The following is a 16724-nucleotide window of genomic DNA, read 5'->3' as shown; positions in this document are numbered from 1 at the left end:
TCAAGCTACATCACTAATTCCGATAACAGGTTGCAACCTGAGGATGTACTTGCGTGTGTTTAGGCCAAATTATTGAATGCGGCAGCACACAACTCTGTTATCATTGCAGTTCAGCTTCTGTTTCAGTGAATCACCTCTCACCGAGGGCTGTGACTTAAACTATTCTGTTTTGGCAACTTACTCTTCATTGTTACGTTTTTTCAATGAAGGGTAGTTTTTATAAATATCTTCCAGTGTGACAAAGACAAGTGAATTTGGTTGTTGTAATTTTTTAGATGGACTTTCATCACCTCTGTGGCTACACTATATAATCTAACACTAAGTCACATAGAATGAGATGCTCCATGAATGGATGATATTCAAGCTCCACTCTCTGTTGCAAATCCTATCTTAAGAGTTGGGAAATTACAATTGGAATCAGTGCCAATGTCTTTGGTGTGTGATTAGAATCAGGCTCAGCAATAATACCCTTCATGAGTGACCAGTCTGGTGATATTCACAGTTCTGGCTGAAATATAGATTTACTGCAAACTGATGGGTGGCTGGTTGAAATTTTCTCCATGTGGAGATTTTCTCGATAAACAGCTGACAAAATATCTAAAAGCCAGAAATATCACAAATAGAGTTTTAGCCAGGGTTTATTTTTTGGATGAACACCTGAAAGGTCATTTAATGTAACCTAACACTTAAAAAATATTTAAAATTAATGTTTGGTCAATGTTATTATTAATAATATATCCTTTCATTTATTTTCTCTTATTCTTCCATAGGTCTCACCTTAATTACTGTCTCGGTCCACACCCTCTTCTTATTCAGTTCAATCATCTCTTTTTGGTTACCTGATCTAAAGTCTGTTTCACAAATTGGGCGATTCAGCTCAAGAACTTCAAAACATTTGGTTTCAATTTTCCACATGTGGAAGTATTTGAGAGAGCAGCAGATGGTCTGATACAATCTGAAGTTAGCCAGCTGACACTCTCAAAAATAATTGACCTAATTTGTGCACTTTTGATGGTACAGACAGATTTCTCCAACACATGGGATGAATGGTACATGTTGGTACAAAAAAACCCAAACCCAGATTTCTGTTCAAAATTCAGGTCTACACCTTGTCAAAGCTAGTTAGACAACTATGGTGATTATGTCCAAATATTTCCAGTGACCTCTGCAGGTAACTATATTACTGAAAAGTAACTTTAAAATATGTAATGCTGTATGTATGAATTCCTAGATTTTGCTACATCACTTTAATATAATGGCAAATTAAAATAACAATTCTATAAATACAGATTGTGATCAAAAGACAGAAAAAGAATGGCTGTACTGATTAATATCCCCCACTTATCAGCAACAAATTTATCTTTTAGGAGAGTATAAAGTCAAAAAATTCCAGGCTAGACAGGGAAGAAAGGATTCTCTGGAATTTCTCTCTGTTTCTTGTAGGCGATCGGAAAATAATTTCAGAAGCTGACAAGGATTACAAAATAATGTTCTCTCTCTCTCTCTCTCTCTCTCTCTCTCTCTCTCTCTCTCTCTCTCTCTCTCTCTCTCTCTCTCTCTCTCTCTCTCTCTCTAGACTGACACTAATCATTGCATCATCTGTGAAAATTCAAACTTTACCTCAAATGACATTAGCTGAGCCACTGGTGTAAACTGTGAAAAGTAGCTGCTCTCATTCTAATCAATAGGGTCTTCATTTGTAACCAGGTACCATATCACTATTAAAAACAATATCCTGCCCCAGCTAATCTTTTTTCCGATTCCTCAGTTACTCCATGAGAACGAATAATGACATTCTGCTGCTTTAAAAAAAAAACATAATTACAGTGCCTTAAAACTGATTGAATAATTGAAAAATAATACTTGCATTGTTTGGATGGAACGTTTTTGAGAAAATAACCTCATTTAAAAAAATAAATTGAGGATTGAATAACTTTTTTTATTATTGCAATGACCTAGACGTTAGGACACTCAATCTCATTGGGACATATTTATAAACATGGCACCATGACAAATCTGAGGTGCAGAAAATTTAACTAATCTTTATCTGTTTGGCAGAATTCAAGAAAAGTGCATAGGCTGAAGAATGTAGAACCATCTTGTCTCAGATTTGATACAATTAAAGTGATAACTCATCTGTATTGTCTGGTCTTCAGAAATTTCTAAATGCAAGAATTGTGCAAATGATTCATGAAACATGTTGTTGCAGCTGAAAGGAACTTCGATATTAGGTCTGTCTAGTTGTCTGGTATTCAAGATTATCTGAATTCCTCAGGGTCTTTTGCAGAGGAATTTCAGCACGTCATTATTCCTGTGTTCAAGGTATTGGATATTCAGGGCTGCTGATTTTATCAGTAATTATGGTCAGCATTTCCCATTCCTCCATACATAATGATTTACCAGGCAGTGATATGCAATGCAGCAGAATGTTCTCAATTTTCTGAAAAAACAATAAATGTTATAATGCGTTAAATAGCAAAGTAATTCATCTGTTGTAGGTTTATGATCTTTAGTTTTAGTTGCAAATGTTATGAAAGGAAAAATAAATTGGTTTGAAAGTTTTAAATGGCAAATACCTTTTGCATCTAAAAGTGTTCAGTGATGGGCTGAAAATTTTGCAAATCAATGGATTTGGCAGGTGTTTCCCTTGTGACGAGGTATTCCCCTCTGTTAACTAATTTTCGTACCGAGATCTTCCTCAGCTTAGGACATTGATGGAGTTGGGGGAAACACGTTGAGCTATCGTAAATTGATTTTAATATTTCACAGCCACACCAAGATAGATTATCCTTTTTAAAAAAAAGTAGTCAAATCTTAATGCTAACCTGAGATTCTTTAGTAGGCATTAAAAAATAAAAAAAGCATTACAAAATTAATTTTTTGCTCTCTCTGTCTGAAAAAATGCACTCATCTTTCCTTAGTGTCGTCCAGCAAACCAGTGAGAAATAGAAACAAAATAGAGTTTGCATGTATCGGTAATTGGCATGTTATCTTTGCTTTGTTATTACCTTCTCCCAGCTAACAATGATCTATTCTACATTTTCCTTGACCTCCATCCTCTTTTTCATTTTCTCATTGTTCACAAGGTTTCATTTTCACACCTTACACTTCCTTATCTCTGCATTTCCCTCACCCCCGACTCAGTCTGAAGAAGGGTCACGAAGGGTGAAGAAGGGTCTTGCGAATGGTATGTTAGCTTTCATTGCAAAAGGATTTGAGTATAGGAGCAGGGAGGTTCTACTGCAGTTGTACAGGTTCTTGGTGAGACCACACCTGGAGTATTGCGTACAGTTTTGGTCTCCAAATCTGAGGAAGGACATTATTGCCATAGAGGGAGTGCAGAGACGGTTCACCAGACTGATTCCTGGGATGTCAGGACTGTCTTACGAAGAAAGACTGGATAGACTCGGCTTGTACTCACTAGAATTTAGGAGATTGAGAGGGGATCTTATAGAAACTTACAAAATTCTTAAGGGGTTGGACAGGCTAGATGCAGGAAGATTGTTCCCGATGTTGGGGAAGTCCAGGACAAGGGGTCACAGCTTAAGGATAAGGGGGGAAATCCTTTAAAACCGAGATGAGAAGAACTTTTTTCACACAGAGAGAGTGGTGAATCTCTGGAACTCTCTGCCACAGAGGGTAGTTGAGGCCAGTTCATTGGCTATATTTAAGAGGGAGTTAGATGTGGCCCTTGTGGCTAAGGGGATCAGGGGGTATGGAGAGAAGGCAGGTACGGGATACTGAGTTGGATGATCAGCCATGATCATATTGAATGGCGGTGCAGGCTCGAAGGGCCGAATGGCCTACTCCTGCACCTAATTTCTATGTTTCTATGACTCGAAACGTCACCCATTCCATCTCTTCAGAGATGCTGCCTGTCCCGCTGAGTTACTCCAGCATTTTGTGTCTATCTTCGGAAATTGGCACATGTCAGGTGCTGAGGTGCTGCAGTCAGTGAAGACAGGACATCAATCAACGCTCATGGCATCGAAGAGATTTTGCCTTCATCATCCCCAGACAACGACACAGGATCTGGACACAAGTACAATCTTCATATCTAGAAATGATTTACGTTTTTTTTTTCGTATTATGATTCCCCTGCCAGAGCAACTAAGATATTATTGGCCAAGGCTGGGGTTGGAAATACTGATGCCTTGAAAAATGTTAAGCCGCCTTTATTTTTATAATATTTTTCTGGCAATTATGTTAATTCTCTTCCCTGAATAGTTTCTGAAAATAACATTCTGAACTCATTTTACAGAGACCAATGAACTCTTGAGTGAGGGAATTTTGCTTAAATGATATTCACAGATATTGTATAGGAAACTGACATCAGGGTCAGTCTGGTCGAAGTCTGCTTTTCATTGGTTCAATTAATCTCTTGAAAATTGTGAATTCCATCTTTTAATGGATCTCACAGGGAGAAGCTAAGGCATTCTAAAGTAATGGAATGCATGTGCTCCTGTACTGTTTTGACTGTGAATACTTGTATTACAATGAAATGTACTTGTCAGGGATTAAACTTGACTACTTTATATATGGGGAACGGATTCAGAAATCAGAGATGCAAAGGGACCTGGGAGTGCTGGTGCAGAATTCCCTAAAAGTTAATTTGCAGTTTGAGTTGGAGGTAGGAAGGCAAATGTAATGCTAGTGTTCTTTGAGGGCATGGTGCCGTAGTAGTAGAGTTGCTGCCTCACAGCACCAGAGACCTGGGTTCGATCCTAACTATGGGTGCTGTCTGTACGGAGTTAGTACAGGGAGTGAGGGAGTGCAGAGACGGTTCACCAGACTGATTCCTGGGATGTCAGGACTGTCTTATGAAGAAAGACTGGATAGACTTGGTTTATACTCCCTAGAATTTAGGAGATTGAGAGGGGATCTTATAGAAACTTACAAAATTCTTAAGGGGTTGGACAGGCTAGATGCAGGAAGATTGTCCCCGATGTTAGGGAAGTCCAGGACAAGGGGTCACAGCTTAAGGATAAGGGGGAAATCCTTTAAAACCGAGATGAGAAGAACTTTTTTCACACAGAGAGTGGTGAATCTCTGGAACTCTCTGCCACAGAGGGTAGTTGAGGCCAGTTCATTGGCTATATTTAAGAGGGAGTTAGATGTGGCCCTTGTGGCTAAGGGGATCAGGGGGTATGGAGAGAAGGCAGGTACGGGATACTGAGTTGGATGATCAGCCATGATCATATTGAATGGCAGTGCAGGCTCGAAGGGCCGAATGGCCTACTCCTGCACCTAATTTCTATGTTTCTATTCTCCCCCTAACTTGCATCAAATTTTCTCTGGGATCTCCAGTTTCCTCCCACACACCAAAGACATAGTGGTTTACAGGTTAATTGGCTTGCAATAAATGTAAATTGTCCCTAGTGTATGTAAGACAGTGTTAGTGTGTGAGGATCACTGGTCGGTGTGGACTCGGTGGGCCAAAGGGCCTGTTTTCTTGCCATATCTCCAAACTAAATAAAGCTAAACCACGACTAGAGTATAAAAGCAAGGATGTAATGCTGAGGATTTGTCAGGCACTGGTGATGCCACATTTGGAATATTGTGAGCAATTTTGGGCCCAATACCTGAGGAAGGATGTGCTAGCTTTGGAGGGGTTCCAGAGGAGATTGCGAATGATCCTGGGAATGATTAGATTAACAGGTGAGGAGCGTTTGATGGCACTGGGCTTGTACTTGCTGGAGTTTAGATGGATGAAGGATTTCTCATTGAAACCTGTAGGAAAGAACTGCAGATGATGATTGGAGGAGGTGCAAGTGAACCTCTGCCTCACCTGGAAAGACTGCCATGGTCCTTGGGTGGAGAAACCCATTGGATAATGAAAGGCCTGGATAGAGTGGATGTGAAAAGGATGGTGCCAGTAATGGGTGAGTCCAAAAACGAAGGGCACAACATCAGAATAAAAGGATATACCTTTACAATGGAGAAGAGGAGGAATTTCTTTAGTCAGATGCCAGTGAACCTGTGTTCATTGCCACAGAATGCTGTGGTGGCCAAGTTAATGGATATTTTTAAGGTGGAGATTGATAGGTATTTGATTAGTAAGCATGTCAGAGGCTAAGGGGAGAAGCAGGAGATTGAGGGGGGAAAAAAAATCACCCACAATTGAATGGCAGAGTTGACTTGATGGGCTGAATGGCTTAATTCTGCTCCTATGTCTTATAATCTTGAATTGACTGTTCTGAATAAGTTCCTTTCTTGTGATAATAACTTCGGATGTGTCTAAGGTAGGGACGAAATTCTGGATAAGTGTAACTCAGCGGGACAGGCAGCATCTCCGGAGAGAAGAAATGGGTGACATTTCTGGTCGAGACCCTTCTTCAAACTTTGGATGTGTCTGGTGTCTTGTGCATTGGAGCATCCTGTTGACAATTTAACTGTTTACATTTGGCTGAGTTCTCTGTGGAAACTTCTGCCTGCACCGTTCGGGGGAGACCCGAGTGCTAACTTTAAATATTGCAGACTTCCGTTGCAAGCCATGAAAGGTCTGTCCTTCTGTCATGGCTATTTTTACATTCTGCTGTAGGCGTGAGAAAGAAAATGAATTGAAATGAGAACCGAACTGGACCAATACTTAAAAAAATAAACATGGGCCACTTAGGACGATGTGCATCAGTTTCAAATGCCGAATACTAGCAGTTAGAAAAACGAAGTATGTTGTTGCTGGGAAATCAAATTCAAAAGGAGGGAGATTATGCTTCCAGTATACAGGACCTTAGTGAGATCATATCCTGAGTACTGCGTACAGCGTTATCTTATTTGAGAAAAGATATAAATGCTTCGGAAGCCATTCAGAGAAGATTTACCAGACATGCTGGGAACAGGGGGATTATTTTTAAATAGCGACACCTTGTTCTATATTCTTCTACAAAAGAAAATAACCCCCTACAGAAGAATAAGTTTTTTTGGCCTTCCATCACAGCGATGTGATGGATGTTTATGTAAATTATGTTGTGTCTTGGGTCTATTTGTTTGTAATGTATGGCTGCAGAAACAGCATTTTGTTTGGACCTCAAGGGGTCCAAATGACAATTAAATTGTATTGAATCTTGAATCTTGTATTGAGGAAAAGTTGGACAGACTAGGTTATTTCTACTATAGCTTAAAAGAATGAAAGGAGATAGACACAAAAAGCTGGAGTAACTCAGCGGGCCAGACAGCATCTCTGAAGAAAAGTAATAGGTGATGTTTCAGGTCGAGACCCTTCTTCCGTCCGAAAAGGGGTGTCGACCAGAAACTTCACCTATTCCTTTTGTCCAGAGATGCTGCCTGGCCCACTGAGATACACTCCAGCTTTTTGTGTCTATCTTCAGTTCAAACCAGCATATGCAGTTCCTTCCTACAGAAGAATGAAAGGAGATTTGATTGAAACGTGTAAGAATTAAGGGACTTGAAGAGGTTATTTTCTTTTGTAGAAGAATATAGAACAAGGTGTCGCTATTTAAAAATAAGGAATATCACCAATTTAGGGCAGAGATGAGATGTGTTTTTCCTCTCAGAGGTTCGTCCGTCTTTGGAATTCTTTTTCCAGAAAGGATTGTGGAAAAAGTCCTTGAAAAGACCAAAAGAATGAAACATGGAACATGGAACATACAACAGTACAGCACAGAAACAGACCCATCAGCCAACAAAGTCTATGCCAACAATAATGCCAAGACCAACTCTTATCTGCCTGCACATAATCTGTGTTCCTCCATTCCATACATATCTTTAGGCTTTAGAGACATACAGCGAAGAAACTGGTCCTTCAGCCCACTGAGTCAGCGCCGACAAGTGATTCCTGTACACTAACACGATCCTACACACTAGGGACAATTTACAATTTTACCGAAGTCAAATTAACCTTCAAACCTGTACGTCTTTGGAGCGTAGGAGGAAACCAGAGCACCCGGAGAAAACCCACATGGTCACAGGGAGAACATACACACTCCATACAGATAGCACCCGTAGTCAGAATGGAACCTGCACCACTGTGCCACTCATATCCTTCTGCCTATCTAAAAGTCCAATCATTCATTCATCATTCATTCTTAAATGACGCTATCATATCTGCCTCCACCGCCACCCATGGCAGTGCATTGCAGGCATTCCATCTCTGCGTAAAAAACGTACCCCGCTCATCTCCTTTGAAATTTGCCCCTCTCACCTTAAAGCTTAAAGAGGCAGTACAATGGTGCATGTTGGTTAATTGGCTTCTGTAAATTGTTCCTAGTGTGTAGGATAGAACTAGTGTACGGGTGATTGCTTCCACATCCTTCCTGTAATTGAGCAACCAGAACTACATGTAATACTCCCAGTGTAGCCTAACCAAAGTCCTATAAAGCTGCATCATGTCTTCTTGACTTTGGCTCAATACCGCTTTTGCAAGCTTGCCGTATGCCTTCTTTACCATTCTATCTACTTGTGTTGCCAATTTTGTGGAGTTACGTACTTGGACCCCAAGATCCCTCTGTACATCAATGCTGTTAAGGGTATGCTATTCATTGTATATTTATCTCTAACATTTGACCTCCCAAAGTTCAACACCTCACACTTACTTGGATTAAATGTACTCGACGTATTGGACCTAACCTTTATCTTCTCATCATTAGAAACATAGAAACATAGAAAGTAGGTGCGAGAGCAGACCACCAGGTCCATCGAGCCCGCACCGCCACTCGCTCATGGCTGAACACTAAACAGACACACTTACCCACAAACAGTAGACACAAGACACAGAACACAAGACACTACCCTCCCCTTTATACCGCTATCACCCCTCTCCACCCCAAGAACCTCGTGATCTCCTGGGGGAGGCAAAAAAACGGATAAAAACCCAGGTCCAATTCGGGAAAAAAATCCGGGAAATTCCTCTCCGACCCCAATCTAGGCGATCGACACTTGTCCAGGAGATCACTCAGGTCTTACTATACTAACCATACCTAGGTCCATATCCCTGCCCTCTCCCCGTAGCCCCTTATCCCCTTGGCAGCTAAAAAACCATCTATTTTAGTCTTAAATATATTTAAAGATTCTGCTTCCACTGCTCCCTGGGGCAGTGAATTCCATAAATTAACCACCCTCTGGGTGAAGAAGTTCTTCCTCATCTCAGTTTTAAAAGAGCCCCCCCTTATTCTGCAACTATGTCCCCTAGTTCTAGTTTCCCCGATCATTGGGAACATCCTCGGTGCATCCACCCGATCAAGGCCCCTCACGATCTTATATGTTTCAATGAGATCGCCTCTCATTCTTCTAAACTCCAAAGAGTAGAGTTCCAGCCTACTTAACCTTTCCTCATATGTCAATCCCCTCATTGCAGGAATTAATCTTGTAAACCTTCGCTGCACTGCCTCCAGGGCTAGTACATCCTTTCTTAAGTATGGACCCCAGAACTGTACACAGTATTCCAAATGTGGTCTCACTAATACTGTGTACAGCTGCAGCAAGACCTCCGTGTTTTTATACTCAATCCCCTAGCAATAAAGGCCAAAACTCCATTGGCCTTCCTGATTGCTTGCTGCACCTGCATACTAACTTTCAGTGATTCATGTACTAATACCCCTAGATCCCTTTGCGTTGCATTACAACGCAGCTCCTCCTCATTTAGAAAATAACTTTGCCCTATCATTTTTTTTTCCCAAAGTGAATGACTTCACATTTATTAGTATTAAATTTCATCTGCCAAGTTGTTGCCCACTCACCTAGCTTATCTATATCCTTTTGCAGACTCTTCCTATCCTCCTCATCCCCTACTTTTCCTCCCATTTTTGTATCGTCCGCAAATTTTGATATATTACACTTGGTTCCCTCCTCCAAATCATTTATATAAATTGTGAACAACTGGGGTCCCAGCACCGACCCTTGCGGAACCCCGCTAGTTACCGGTTGCCATCCCGAGTATGAACCATTTATCCCCACTCTCTGCTTCCTATTTGTTAGCCAATCCTCTACCCATGCTAATATATTACCCCCAATCCCATAATTTTTTATTTTTAGCAATAGTCTCTTATGTGGCACCTTGTCAAAAGCCTTTTGGAAGTCCAAGTATACCACATCCACCGGTTCCCCTTTATCCACCCGGGTTGTTACTTCCTCAAAGAATTCGAGCAGATTCGTTAAACAGGACTTCCCCTTCACAAAACCATGTTGGTTCTGTCCGATGAAGTCATGTTTATCCAAGTGCCCCGTTAGTGTTTCTTTAATAATTGTCTCTAACATTTTACCCACCACCGATGTTAGACTAACCGGTCTATAGTTACCCGCCTTCTGTTTACTTCCTTTTTTAAATATAGGTGTTACATTGGCCATTTTCCAATCCACTGGGACTGTTCCTGCCTCCAGGGAGTTTTGGAAAATTATCACCAATGCATCCACAATCCCCACCGCTATCTCCCTCAAGACCCTTGGATGTAATCCATCAGGCCCAGGGGATTTATCCTCCTTCAGTCTCATTAATTTCCCTAATACCACCTCCTTGGTGATCTTAATAGTATTTAGCTCCTCCATTCCTACCGCCCCCTGTTTATCCAGCGTTGGAATATTATTTGTGTCTTCTATGGTGAAGACTGATACAAAATACTCGTTTAATGCCTTTGCCATTTCCATGTTCCCCACCAACAACTCTCCAGTCTCACCCTCCAATGGACCAACGTTCACCTTAGCCACCCTTTTTCTTTTTATATAGCTACAAAAACTCTTACTATTATTTTTTATGTTGTTCGCTAAATTCCTTTCATAGTCTATTTTCCCCGTCTTAATTAATCTCTTAGTTATTTTTTGCTGACCTTTAAATGCTTCCCAATCCTCTACCCTCCCACTATCTCTGGCTACCTTATATGCCCTTGCCTTCAGCCGAATACTATCCTTTATAGTTTTACTGAGCCATGGCTGACTGTTCTTACCCTTACCCCTTTTTTTCTTCATAGGAATAAATTTTTCTTGAAGGTTATACAGTATACCCTTAAACGTACACCACTGCTCATGTACCGTCTTATTCTTGAGTCTGCTATCCCAGTCAACTTTGATCAGCTCAGTCCTCATACCTTCATAATCCCCCTTATTTAGACTAAGCACCCTAGCCTGAGTTTCAACCTGCTCCCCTTCTATTTGAATATGGAATTCGACCATATTGTGGTCACTTGTTCCCAACGAGTCCCTAACTATGACATTTTTAATTAATCCTGCTTCATTACACAGGACCAGATCCAAGATTGCCTCCCCCCTTGTCGGTTCTGTGACATACTGTTCTAGGAACCCGTCTCTAATACATTCTATAAACTCTTCCTCTAGTCTACCCTGCCCAGTTTGGTTTGCCCAATTAATATGAAAATTGAAGTCCCCCATGATTACAGCAGTTCCCTTTTTACATGCGTCAACTATTTGCAGATTTATGTTCTGACTAACAGCGTCACAGCTATTTGGAGGTCTATAAATTACACCCACTAGTGTTTTTTTCCCCTTATTATTCTCTATCTGTACCCAAGCTGTTTCACTATCCTGATCCTTCAACGCAATATCCTTCCTCTCTATTGCCGTTATTCCCTCCCTTATTAAAAGGGCCACCCCTCCTCCCTTTCTTTCCTGTCTATCTTTCCTAATTGTCGAGTACCCCTCTATATTTAACTCCCAGTCCTGATCCCCTTGCAGCCATGTCTCCGTAATGGCCACGATATCATAACTATATATACTTAATTGCACCGTTAATTCATTTATCTTATTACGAATACTCCGTGCATTTAGATAAAGCACTTTCAGATGATTTTTACTACCCTTCCTTTCCGTTTTTGCCCCTTTTACATCTAAAGCTTTATCTTCACACATTCTGTCTCCTGTCACATTTTGACTTTCCGCTTCCCCACTGATACCCTGCTCTATTTCCTCTACCCCTGCCGTTATTACCCCCCCTGATACCTCCCCCCCGCTACTTAGTTTAAAGACCTCTCTACTACTGCCCTAGTTATATGATTTGCCAGGACCCCAGTCCCAGCACCGTTTCAGGTGAAGTCCGTCCTTACAGAACAGATCCCCCCTGTCCCAGTACTGGTGCCAGTGGCCCAAGAAACCAAACCCATTATTCCCACACCAGTCTTTGAGCCACGCATTTAGCTTCTTAATTTTACGTATCCTCGCCGATTTGGCCCGTGGCTCAGGTAGCAATCCGGAGATCAGTACCCTCGAGGTTCTGCTTTTTAATTTATTCCCTAACTGCTCAAACTCCTTCAGCAGATCCTCCTTCCTTGTCCTTCCTATGTCATTGGTCCCCACATGGACCACGACCACTGGATCCTCCCCCTCCCACTGCAAATTTCTCTCCAGCATCGCAGAGATATCCTTAACCCTAGCACCGGGTAGGCAACACAGCCTTCGGGACATGTTCTGCTGGCCACAGAGAACCTTATCTACCCCCCGAATAATACTATCCCCTATCACTACGGCATTTCTTCTAACTCCCCCCTCTTGAATGGCCTCCTGATCCACGGTGCTGCAGCCAGGTTGCTCATCCCTCCCACAGCCCCTGATCCCGTCCTTACATTGAGTAAGAGCCTCGGTCATGCTCGTCAGGGACAAGGGCTGTGGCTCCTGCCGCATCTCCTCCTGGTTCCCCCTACCTGCCTCGCTTATGGCCACACCTTCCTTTCCTTGCTCACTGCCTACTGAATTAGTTAAACTGGTCGGTGTGACCATCCCCTGGCACAAAACATCCAGGTAATACTCCCCCTCCCTGATGTACCGCAGCGTATGAAGTTGGGTCTCCAGCTCATCAATGCGGAGCTGGAGTTCCTCTAGCCTCAAACACTTACTGCAGCTGTAGGGATCTTCAACATCAATGGTGTCGACAAATTCCCACATCTCGCAGTATTGGCACATCTCCTGACCGCCCATCTTATATAAGTAATTAACTGGTCCTATTTAAGAATCCCCTACTGTATTGATACACCCCTTATTTATATAATCCTACCTCCTATAAATGGGAAAGTACTCACCCCAGCCGTAAATTACCTACTGGTTTGGCTGTCTAGTGGTAATTCCGTCCGCTCTTCCTGTCTGGTCCACTGCTCCCTTGCAGTGCGTGGCAAACCTCTTTGCCTCTCCCAGAATCCTTAGCCTCTCAAGCGTATTGCGTGGTCTCCTCTCCTCAGCCTCCTCTCCGAAGACTCTCGAGCCAAAGACTCACACTTTTCTCACAGGGCACTTCGCTCACTCACTGCCGCTCGCAAAGAGCTGTCCTGCTTAAATTGACTGATAAATTGCCTGATTTACCAATTTACACAGCCAATTCCTCAGTTTTCAACTGTTTTCACCCCTCTCCTCACACTTGGGCTAGAGCCAATCAGTGGTATCTCTAGCTAATCTGTTGCTGCTGTTGCTCCTCCCAAATCTACAGCAGTCTACATTCCTTCCAATTTCTGACATACAACTCTGGTTCTGGCCCCCTGCCTCTCTAGTTTAAACCCACCCAAGTTACATTAGTGAACCTTCCTGCAAGGATTTTGTTCCCCCTCCAATAGCTTCAAAAGTAAGGTGGTACAGATGAAGGCTGAAATAAAATAGGAGGTGCTGGATATATTTAGCAGATCAGGCAGCACCTGTGGTGAAACAGAATTTAACATTTTAGTGGGATGATATTTATTAATTGGTTGATTGATTGAAAGATTCAGCATGGAAACAGGCCCTTGGACCCACAGAGTCCAAAACTAATCATCGATCACCCATTAATACTATTTTTTATGTTATCCTACTTTCTCATCCACTTCCTACACACAAGGGTAATTTACTGAAGCCAATTCACTGACAAACTCACATATCTTTGGGATATGGGAGGAAATCAGAGGACCCGGAGGAATTTCATAGTCATAGGAAGAACATGCAAACTCCACCCAGACAGCACCCCAGGTCAGGATCAAATCAAGGTCTCTGGTGCTGTGAGGCAGCATCTCTACCAACTGTGCCATTGTGCCCTTCTGTATCAGGAACATGCTGATGAAAGATCAAAGACCTGAATGTTAATGATATTATTCATTCTGCAGGTGCTACCTGACGTACTGAATATTTCCAGCATTATCCGACAAAAATAGCCGACCACGGAAAAATCCATGCAAGGAAAATGTAAAACCCTTCAGGCTTCTGATATAAATCCTTCATCAAGTTCTGGCAGAGGATGAAGGCAACATCTGTTTTTTTTTTGTTCAGAAGTATAGGTTTACTTCATGCTTTTGGCATTGTCCTCATTGCGCTATACAGTATTTCTAGATGATTGCCAGAAACCTTCATAAGTTGAAGTTTCTGATGATTGCATGTCAGGTTGTGATCTTCTGACTGTGAGTTTCCATCAATGGTTTGAGGCCATGGGAAGCCTTCAATTGTGTCTCAGTTTCAATGGTTCAATGGTTTTTTTATTGTCATGTGTGCAGATATGGTGAAAAGCTTATTCTGCATCCTATCCAGTCAAATCATACCATACATAAGTGTAATAGATATTCATGAACATCACACAGAGAATCGCCATGTTCCACTGGGATCTTCCAATTTCCAAGTCGCTAAAGGTTCGATCTTGACCAAAGGAGATATGTAGTTTATATTATTTCTCCCTTTAATGGAGAAGGACCATGACGGAAATGGGGAAAAAGGTCAGTGTGGGAATGAGAAAGGGAATTAAAATAGCAACTGAGAGAGTCAGCAGGCCTTGGTGGACCGAGCACCATTGTCTAGCAGATCTTGGCTGTCTGAGCACGTGTCCATTTGAACTCCCCTTCTCTTCCCCATACAGATCTTGTGTGCAGAAAGGAACTGCAGATCCTGGTTTAAACCAAAGATAGACACAAAAAAGTTGGAGTAACTCAGCGGGACAGGCAGCATCTCTGGAGAGAAGGAATGGGTGACGTTTTGGATCTGAAGAAGGGACTCGACCCGAAATGTCACCCATTCCTTCTCTCTAGAGGTGCTACCTGTCCCGCTGAGTTATTCCAGCCTTTTGTGTCTATCTCCCATGCAGACCATTCTGTCCTAGGCCTCTTCTATTGCCATTGTGTGCCCAAAGGCAAATTGGCTGAACAGCACTTCATATTCAACTTAGTTAGCTGACAACCTAACAGTATGAACATTAAATCATCCAATTTTAAATAACTACTTGCAAACAGCCCCCTCCCTTTTCCCACTCTCTTTACCTGGATGCACATCAATTTCTCTCTTTCCCTATCCCCCACCCCGCATCCCCTTCCACCTATATTCACAATTCATCTCTTCTATCCTTATATCCCAAGAGCAGATTAAGTGAGCATCTAGAAAAGCCATCTTAGACCACAATGTTGGTGCATGGGAATAAGTAGCAGGATTGACATCCGTGGCATAAGGTGTCTCTTGACTCTGGTTTTAGTTGGGGACCCCAAACCCAAGAATGATTCCCTCCACACAAAAGCAGCTGAGTTATAAAATCAATGATAGCCAAATATGATGTACTGGCATTTCATTTCTCCACCACTGCAGCCTTGTTTCTGAGCACAAGAAGTGTGATAATGAGATTCAATTAGTACACATTTAACACCAGTATTGTGTAAAGAACAGAAATTAAATGAACTAAAATAGAGGAACCTTATGACTGAATTTACGGTTTTTAAATTCCTTTTCCAGCTCATCCATCTGAAAATAGACATGGAGAATTCCTAACCTATCCTTGATGGATTGATTCATTCTCTCCAGAGATGCTGCCTGGCCCGCTGAGTTACTCCAGCATTTTGTATCTACCTATCCTTTATGGATTTTTCTCATCCAAACCATCGGGAAGAAGTTTTTTTTTTAATCAACGGTGATTTACAATTAAATGTTGGTAATCCTACATGCACAGTTACCTTCACCATTGGAGCAGTTAGAAATTCCCAAGTGTTCCTTGTGTGACAATTGAAGATGCATTTTGATCGGATTGGAATGGAATGGAATGGAATGGAATACTTTATTGTCACATGTGTCTAGGCACAGTGAAATCCTTTGCTTGCCTACCCAATGTATACAAATTGAAATAGCTCTAATAAGTGCCTGGTGCAGCAAATTTTCAAACCTCCTATCAAAGGAGCATCAGTTTAGGTAAGCTGCATTCTACATTAAGAAAAAAGGGGCCAGATAGTAACACAGGTGCAAAATACTGTGGATGCTGTAAATTGGAAATAAAAGCTGTGTGCTGGAATCGCAAAACATCAGGAGAAAGTAAACAAAACAGATTAATAGAAATACCCAGAAAAACAGAGTATCAGCAGTTCTGATCGATTATTATTACTGAACCACTCACTTTGTTGCTCTTTCTCAACAGATATTAACAGCTTGGTGATTACTTCAATCATTTTCCATTCATTTTAGTTTAGTTTCGCGATACAGTGCGGAAACAGGCCCTTTGGCCCTCTGAGTCTGCACCGACCACTGATCCCCTACATTATCAGTCTTAAGATGGGTTTCGGCCCGAAACGTTACCTATTTCCTTTGCTCCATAGATGCTGCCACACCCGCTGAGTTTCTCCAGCAATTTTGTCTACCCCATACATTAACACTAACCCACAGACAATTTACATTTATACCAAGCCAATTAACCTACAAACCTGTACGTCTTTGTAGTGTGGGAGGAAACTGAAGATCCTAGAGAAAATCTATGCAGTCACGGGGAGAACATACAAACTCCATAAAGACAGTTGGGTTCGATCCCGGGTGTCTGTAAGCTCTGTAAGGCAGCAACTCTACCGCTGCGC

This window comes from Leucoraja erinacea, chromosome 5 (genome assembly GCF_028641065.1).
Source record: "Leucoraja erinacea ecotype New England chromosome 5, Leri_hhj_1, whole genome shotgun sequence".
In the NCBI taxonomy this organism is placed as follows: domain Eukaryota; kingdom Metazoa; phylum Chordata; class Chondrichthyes; order Rajiformes; family Rajidae; genus Leucoraja; species Leucoraja erinaceus.
Note: the sequence above shows the minus strand (reverse complement) of the source record.